This window comes from Etheostoma spectabile, chromosome 4 (assembly GCF_008692095.1).
Source record: "Etheostoma spectabile isolate EspeVRDwgs_2016 chromosome 4, UIUC_Espe_1.0, whole genome shotgun sequence".
NCBI lineage: Eukaryota > Metazoa > Chordata > Actinopteri > Perciformes > Percidae > Etheostoma > Etheostoma spectabile.
This window is the reverse complement of record NC_045736.1, coordinates 21265966-21275523: the sequence shown is the minus strand read 5'-3', so window position 1 is coordinate 21275523 and position 9558 is coordinate 21265966. Positions and strand designations below refer to the sequence as shown.

At 39.2% G+C, this 9558-nt stretch overlaps 1 long non-coding RNA gene across 1 annotated transcript in view; it reads right to left on the bottom strand.

The window, feature by feature from the left end:
* Nucleotides 1–4206: 4206 nt before the first annotated feature.
* The window catches only part of LOC116688142 (uncharacterized), a 16232-nt gene continuing 10880 nt past the window's right edge, over nt 4207–9558 (bottom strand). The window contains exon 3 of the long non-coding RNA XR_004331718.1: nt 4207–4217. This is a non-coding gene — a long non-coding RNA (uncharacterized LOC116688142). The remainder of the gene's footprint in view (nt 4218–9558) is intronic.

Below are 9558 nucleotides of genomic sequence, written 5' to 3'. Positions count from 1 at the left end.
CTTCATGCATATGTATGTCCTTGGCAAACAAAGGCAGTGGCAGCATAGGGCATTCTCTATTAACACACACATCCACGTGTGATGGCACAGATAGCAGCCCTGCCACTCACACGCACATCTGCAAAACACATCTATGTGCATGTACACAGGCATACATGCTCCTATTAACACACACACACACACACACACACACACACACACACACACATACACACACTGAGAGACGGTAAGGTTCAGAAGGGAGGGGCTTCCCTCTCTCATCAATAGAGAATGTATAATTTTCCTCTAGCTTGAAAAATAGCCTTAAACACAGACTCAGATCTGTACTGACTCCCAACTACTCACTCATTCATTGTCTAACACACACACACACACACACACACACACACACACCACTAACAGCCCTGCATCACTATTGCATCACATTTAACAAAAGCGAAGGAGGCATATTTAAGAATCCAAACCCTAGTGGGCTGCTGCCTCCTCAACATCCATCTCTTTGCAAACACACAATCACCCACTCCCTGAATGTTATCTCTCATTGAACAAAAACAGCTGAATGCAAGTGAGGATTGGAACAATCAATGCAAAATGATTGCGTCATGTGAAGTGCGTCTGTTGCTTTGAACCTTAAGGCGTTGGGGGTTTAGCTTTTGTGGAACAGGGGTTTTATGCCATCTGACATCCTGAGCTTTCCAGCAGAGAAGTTTCGATCCAGTTTTGCTGAATTAGATGATACAAAGACGGGGGAGACAGGCGAGATGAGGAATGAGTTATAGGTGACAACAAGCTCAGGGAGAGAGGATTTGACAAACTGACAGCGAGAGTGAAGTGCTACTTAATGCAACAAAAAAACTTTTTAGACTATTTCTACTCGTCTATACTACGTCCCAACTGTTTGACTTCCTGTTATACTTGAGGGTGTCAATAGACCAAACTTGTTACTGTGCATGCATGTATGTATGTATGTATGTATGTATGTATGTATGTATGTATGTATGTATGTAACATCTAACAATCATGGTCACACAAAACCAAGAGATTGGCAGATGGCAAGATTGATTGAAAATCAAAAAATAAGTGGAAATAATGTGTGTTAAGAAATTAAATCTCCACCGTTTACATAAAAATCTAGTATAACTAGTATGTGGAGTATAATGTATAATCTAAAATCAGTATAGAACTTCTGTGTGTAGAAGAAAAACTGTGTGTTTTTAGTAACAAATGTTTTCTGGCTCGAAGGACGTACAGTAAAGCCTCACATCAGCTTTCTTTCTTTTTTTTTTACTTTAAAGACCAAAGATGAAGCTAAAGACCAGAAATGTTTGTTCTCACAAATAACTTCAATTGCTTCCGACTCCTTTTTGAACATGAAAATCCTTATTTGAATCAATTATAATCATGTTTAAAGATATGTTTGCTGCGTTTTGTTATTTTTGCTTGTACTGAAATGTACATACTTATTTGTCTTTTTGTAACATGTTCATAATAAACTAAACTACAACTACTACTGAATGACATTGCTGGTTTATTTGAAGTGGAGACTTAGGGATACAGCTGAGGTAAATATACACAAGTTGTATAAAGACAAGTTAAATATACACAGTATAGTTCAGTTTTACCAAGCTGGTGAAAAAAAGGCCACAGAGCAAAAACAATGCCAAACTTATTCCATCATTGCTGAAGAAAGAAGATGGCAGCAGGGAGCCGAAAAAGAAAAGTAGGTCAGACGGACTGCAGTGCTGCACACCAGAGACAAATGGATTATTTCTTCACTTTGTGAAGGAAAAAAGTCAGGACAGTGATAATGAATTACTGTAAATTCATTAAAACATCTGGCATTGTATGGTCTTGTATATTGTGGTTATTATGTCATATTCTCCTGGTTTTTGTCTGTGTGGCTGCTAATGACAAGTGTGGGGGGGGAGAGCTATGTTCTTCATGTTGCGAATTGTATGCTTTGTATGTTGTTTAAAAAATGAATACAAAAGTGTTAATCACACCCACACAAAAAAACATCTAATGTGATGGGATTTTTCTCTGTAAGAGAACAAAGATGTTCCAGGTGCCCATTCCTTTTATGATTTTTTTTTACTTTCTGGATTAGTGTATGGTATACATGGAATTATTGTAGAGACAGAATCTGAAAATACAAACTCTAACTTACTGTCACTCATAATGCTTATTTTATTCAGAGTAAAACAATGAGCAGTAAACACTGCCTACACTGTTAGATACATTCATAACTTTCTGCCATTTTAATTTCTTTAGGTTATAAGGTTATAAAGTCTGCTCTCCTCAGGAGGGACAAAGCTGTCACTAAGATTATTAAACATGAAAGGCAAATTTTTTCCAGGGCACAGACAATAGAACTGCATGCGTTTAGGTAGCCACAGTCCAGTGAAACTATTTGAACAGCACCACACGCTGAGAGTGCTCTCTGTCCTTATTATCACATTCTCAAATGTACGCACCACACACATACACGCGTTCCCACATAGGGAACGGCCTAACGCTTCCTGAACAGGCTCATCTGAAGTTGTAATGGGTCAGGTATAAAGGGTTTTTTTGTGTGCATGTCAATCAGAGAAGTATGAAAGCCTATGAGCATGCAGAGAAAATGAGAGGTCTGCCACAAAGAAACATTCAGCCGCCTAAAATAATACTGCTCAACAGCCATTCAGACTCTCTCACTTTAGCATATGAATTATAGTGAATAATCAGGTTTCTACCAGGGAAAAGGCCTTTAAATTAGATGGTGGCAGCTTTGAAAGGTGCAAAACAGAATAAAAAATATTGCAATAAAGATCTTATGTTGCCATGGTCAGGTATTTGCTAGCTTTTATGATGTCCAATGTGGTTCATAAAATCTTAATACACCCGCAGCACATTCACCAGATTTTGCTGGTGAAGAGTCACTGATCTCAGGCATATTTAGAAGAACGGATGAATTTGGGAAAAGTCTCTTTACATAAGTAGAGGGGTCAGATAGCCCCACTCCTCCACACCGGACACACAATGACACACCGCCATTGGGTTACATTTTTGGTTAGTGAGGAAAATAACGGCGGAAGAAGACAGAGCAGGAGAGAGTAAGAGATGTGAGAAAGGAGGAGGAAGAGGAGCAGGAAATGAACTAAACTCTGGTAAACTGCACCTGCAGGGATCTCCTCCTGTGTATAATGAGTGTTTAATGAGTGCACACTGCTTAACGCCTCTGTGTGTCTTTGTGTCAGTGTGTGTGTGTGCGTGCGTGCGTGGTGTGGCGTGCGTGAATGAGTGTGATAATTGAATAGAGACAGTCTTCCAGCCCCTAGCGTCTCACAGGGAAAATAACTAATGAATACATTTTGTGTGTCCGTTGCACATTTCTGTTGTTCAAGTTCCTCTCCCCCTCTACTGTTCCTGGCAAGTGGTAAATAGAGTGTCCATTGACAAACTGGGGGAATAATATTGCAGTTAAGTGGTCTAATAAAAACGGTAAATATGAATAATTAAAACATATTACTTAATCTAAATGCAGGTGGAGAATAGCTCTGTGGCACGGAGGCCGTAATAATCCACTCAGGCTGAGTGAGAATATGTCTGTGTGTTCTTGGAGTACTACGGGGGCTTTCTGTCGGCTTAAACACACAGCACGTGGGGGAACATGTAATGATGTAAACAAAACGTGCGGTGAGCCAAACATTTAAAAAAAAAAAAAAAAAAGGAAAATGCCAGTCAATGAACAAATACAATTAATGATGGGACAATGTAATGAGATGTTTGTTGCATAGAAGAGACCAGGATATGACAAAAAAGGGGATGTGAGAGAGGGATAAACAGTGAGAGGGGGAAAGAGAGAAAGAGAAAGGGAGGGGGGAGGTGGTGGAAGAGATGAGCAGCTCAATTTATCAAAGCCCTTTGCTGTGGGAGACTAATTAATTTGTTTGTGTGATTGCTTTTCCACACAGTGCACATAGGCACACACATATTCGCCAACACGCACAAAAATGCAGACACACACCACTGCCACCTAACCAACCTGACAGACCTTAGCACACACACTGATAGTGTACAGCTCTCGCTCTGTCTTTATCTTTCTCTGTCTCTCTTTTAATATCTGGTTTCCCCTCACTATCTCACTCTTCACTTTCTTGTCTTTTGTTTGATTTTCCTCTTGTTAATACCCATGTTTCCACGCTAAATTAAGCTTTCAAATGGTCTGTCTCTATGTTCTTCCTCGCTGTGCTTCATTTTGTTGATTAAACTGCATTGAGGTGATTTCTCTATGGAACTTTTTATTGGACTTTAACAGTTGTCGTGTACCATGATCTACAAATACTTCACTATCCACAAAAAGTAGTTTTTATTTCACATACAAATGTTACAGCTTTAACAAATGTAAATAGCATCACCACAAAAATGCATGTTAAATCATATTTATGATAGGGCTGAAGGATTAATCGTTTTCAAATTGAAAACGCAAATTCAAAGCATGAGATTAGCTCCTCGTGAAGGCCTGAAAAAATTTAAAATATTTAGTTGAATGTTTGGTGTAACATTTGATTTAACATTTTTGATTCCTCTTTTCATAATTATATTTACTGTTTTTATATAAGGTAAATGCTGCAATAATGTTACATATCACAGACTGTTTACAGAACTGAGCTATTTTCAATATATAGTTGTTTGTAGAATGTTTGACGTTTCACATGACATCTCAAATAGAATGTCAATACACTTACAATATCCTGTATCTTGAACATGGGTTTGTTTGTAGAAATGTCAATCTCAAGTGCAATGGCATATGCAACCTTACTCATTCGTTCGCTCATACGAAGTCAATTATTCATCTTGGCAATATTTGCTAAGTATATGGCTGTTTGTGATGTTTTTCTAAGTATATGACTATTTGTGGGCGTTTACCCTAAATACTTGTCTTGCTGGTTGTATTGATATTGATTTTATGTTTAAAAAAGAGTAAACAGTGCTGGTTTTCCTGGCCTTTTATCAAATACAGGTGTTATCTGAAACCTTGTTCTCGGTTGGGTTCCATTGTGACTATTAGTTTGTGTAGTGCTACACTTTGTGTGTTCTCTGCTTTCCATCTTCATTTTGGAGTAAAGAAGTGTACACTGGGTTTAAAGGGGAAGTTTTTTTTTTCTCCTCTCCAACTTGTACTACCCTATAGATTAGCTTTACCTTCCTATTCTTATTCAGTTAGTCACCAGAAAATCACAAATTGAATTTTAATCGCAATATCTGGCAGAAAATTGCAATTAGATTTTTTCCCCAAATCATTCAGCCTTAATTTTGTGGATCCATTTGTACGAGGGCTGGTAAAATGAATGCGGTAATAACGAGTTAACGCAAACCCCCCAGCTTTTAAACCCACACATTTCCTGACGTGCAAATACTGTTACGCACACACGTTCTGGGATTTGGGCCTCGAGCCACTCTAGTTTGGGAAATCAGGAAGTGAGGCAGCAGTAATGTTTTATACAGTCTATGAGCAGTAACCAGGGGTTAAAGTGGGTTGACAATCCAGAACAGTGTTCCGGCACCCTTGATTAATAAGTATATTAATGCAGTTGGCAGTTTCCTACATCAGTTTTTTCGTTTATTTAAAATAAAGCCAAATATCCCCGATTCACTGCACAAGGTGACTGTCTGTGGTTAGTTCCCGTCTGATTTAATAGCAGGTCAGTCGCGTACTATCTGGTAAAGTCAGCTGAACAGTGAAGATCACGATGTTGGTAGCTTACCGACATTCCCTCAAATTAGCTGACGGAACTAAATGCTGTGGTGGAAGAAGGCAAAAACAAGAGTTGACCTAGCATCCGCATCTGTACAACAAGAGGCAACAAGCAGGATAGTGGTTTCCATAAGGGATAATCACGTGGCCTCAGTTCATTTTTCAATGTGACGTGAGCGACAAAGCAACACAGGGCAAAGAGGGACGCGGGTGTTTGAAAAAGTTTTGTTTCTTCATAACGTGCACGCAGCGACCTGCCTGCTGCTTCTGCTACTTTTCCCGTTTAAAGCACATTATTACTTTTTAACTAATTAATTAATTGGAATTGAATATGAAAAATATGCTTATTTACTTTATGTTTTAATATACTGTCTTAAAGTGTTCTTTAATCAAGTTGTAATTCTATACACTTATGATAAGTACATTAACATGCAGTACCATCATTTTTACAGTGCCTCGCGACAAAAGCAAAGCCGATCAAAACAGAAACCTTGAACCCTTCCCTCGCACAATGTTTGCTGAGACAGAAGAAGCACAAGGGGGAAGACGATGACAAGTGAGTCTTTGTTTGGTTCACTGCTAAACATGGATTTCACAAAATTAAATGAATAAATTGACTGAATACAAATAAATCCTAGACAGACAATTGGTGGCATCGGCAAGTATTTGCACGCACAGAAATGGCCCAATTTCTCTTAATGACCAGAAAAGCAGATATAATAGTTTAATCATGGCATGTAGCACCCTAAGTGACTAATTGCATTTCGCTGTCTTTGTAAGTGTACACTGCACAATAACAATCAAGTTGAATCTAATCTAATCTAAGTGTCAGTGAGTAGTGTGACGGTAGAAGTGTCATGTTTTTAGCTTGAACTTATTTACAGATCCCATGGTGATAGTAATTGTAATAGCTAGCTATGCTATCGGTCCAATCTGAGTTTTCTGTTGCATGACTAAAACAACCACTGACCGTACGTATGTTCCACCACAACAAGTTCCTTCCCAAGGCTATTTTGCAGTGGCACCATGGCTCCGTCCTGCACTTAACACTGCCCAACGAGATTGTGATTGGAATAAAGAAACGCCAATAAAGCAGAGCATGTTTTTCTCCCATCTAGGTATGCTGTGTGGACTAGCCAGACCCTCCTACGTAGCACTGTGGAAGAAGGTCTGGCAAAGCGAGACTATAGTGACTGTCACATTGCTATCCCATTAAACACGTTTTATACAAGGCATAGTGTTTACGCCTTGGCTATATGCTACATTGCAGTACAATGGAAATACAACACCAATACAATTGCTCTCATTGGTAATGAAATTGTTTTTCTCTTGCTCTCTCGATACTATACTGGTTGCTACTTTTAAAACTGTCCACCAATGTTGCACTTGTGTGGTGAAACCACTGAGGGAAACCAACTTATTTGTATATGGAAATTTCTATTTGAAAGGGTACTCTGATAATGATGTTATGGCAAGCAATACAGCCTACTTGAGAGATGCAACAATTAAAGTAATGAAGTATTGTCCTACTCCGATTCTAAATAAATGATTAGAGTGCAGAGTGGGTCCAGGCTTCTTGTGCCAAAATGAAACACAGCTGTCTATTACAAGATAAGCCTAAAACCAACTAGTCTGAGCAAGAGAGAGAGAGAGAGAGAGAGAGAGAGAGAGAGAGAGAGAGAGAGAGAGAGAGAGATCAACCAATATATCAGAGTCAGCCAGGTCAAGGTTTTAAATAGAGACTAACTATGTAGGTCTCTGAACACCCACCAGACTCTGAAACCACCCGCTAAGCACACAGACACACAAACAACCATAACACATTAAGTAACCAGCTACCCACCCCCACTTCCACACCCCTTAATCCTTTGCAGGTGACTGCTGTGTCTGCTGGTTAGGGAGGAAGAGCTATAGAGAGGAAGCTTATTTGCAACAGGAGAGTGTGAGAAAGCTGATCCAAAGATTTCAGTTTTGTAGTTTTTAAGAGTTTTTAATAGTTTCCATGGTCACAATAGATGTAAAAATATTCTGCTTTAGCAGATGTGCCAAATGGTGATGGCGATTCACAACATTGCTTTTTCTTCTCCCCTGAGCCAATCAATCAGAACGTAACATATTTAAATAAGGTATTCAAATAGTCTTAGTTAAAGGCATTTACAAAACAGAATTCATAAGGAGAAAGAATAGATGTTCCTGTGTAATCTATTGAAATGCTGAGAATTTAAAGCAGAGTTAGCAACAGTGTTGGTTAGTCTGATTCTGTCTTTAAGACTGTTACACGTATAAAGGTGATAAGCGAAGACTTGAGTGTTAACACACTCTTGGCAAGCCTGGGCAACATTACAAACACTAAAAGACAAAGAGGAAAGACAAATATGCACATATGCTTACACCTGTCTGAACAAACCTAGTGGGTTGATGTGCTTTGGCCTCTGGTCACAGTTTAATTAAACTGCACATCATTCACTACAGTATGTTGCACAATAGGGCTGTGCAATTAATCGAAAATTTTAATCGGGATTACAATCACGATATTTTGCGAATTATGTTTTGCAAGTAAACTTTTTAAGAGCGTGTGCATGCCCACACTCACACACACACACACACACACACACACACACACACACACACACAAAGCACCTAGGTAGACACGTGAAATCAGACGCCCGTCACCGGAGTTTTGATTGTCATGACAAGTAATGATTGATCATATAATCATATAAAATAGATTTATTTGGTCAGTCCACATTCATTTCTGTCAAGGGAGAGCCATGTTTCAATTTGTCTTGTTTTATAAACAGAAGTAAAAAAGTTTAAAGAGAAAATTTACACTTCAAGGTGTTTTCACTGTTATTTGTTAAACGGATTCACTGTTCAATTCAATAATTGCAACATCTTCCAAAGTCAATGAGTAATTGAGAAGATATATTGCACGCACCTTATAGTAATGTAATACAACAATGACAAATTGTGTTTCTCTCTAGGTATTTGACTCTCTTTTTCTCTAAAGAAGCTTGTATCCCTCTTGCCGCTGTTTCCTGTTTCTGTTTTTCACTAGCTCAGTTCCTGTTTTTCTATGGCTTCTTGTGTTCTTTGGCTCTCTCTCTCTCTTTCGTCTTTCACACATGCACTGTACTCACATGCTAAATTATGCAACCTAAACTGGTGAAAGGTGCAGAGGTTTCTCCTTGTACTCTTCCTCTTTTTCCGGTGTTATTAGGATTTGCAGCAGAGCAGAGCAGTGTGTCTTCCACTGCTGAGGTGGAACTGCGGGGTCACACTGAAAAGCTAAAGCCTCTAGCCTGCCTCCACTCCACTTCACACTTTAGATGGGCCACTTTTTTATCCTGACCTTCCGGATGCTCAGAGAGGGATAGGTCACAGCTCACGGAGGGATGGGAACTAGTCAGTGTGAAACAACTCACTGTATGTATGTATTTATGATGCCAAAAAAACAGTCCCAAGTCTGCAGTGCCCATCAGTTGTGAAGAAGTGTAACTCAATGAAAGCAAAGGCTTTATCTCACATCATACAAACATACACACAAAGCTCACTATCTCTTTACTGGTCAGACAAGCAAAAAGGTGTCTGGATCACTTGGCTTACAGCCACAAACAAACTGAAAGTTAACACACAAAAACAACATCACACACCTCTGGCCACTGGTGACTGGGTGAACCAGAGGGGCAATAATTGAAAGTTGGCTCGCTTCAGAGAGCATGACATAAAACCAAGAGGGGAACCAAGAGCATTTTAACACTGTTTTTATGCGGGAGTTAGTAGGTACTTGGGATAGGTCAGCGGGAGTTGCTGGCCCTTCC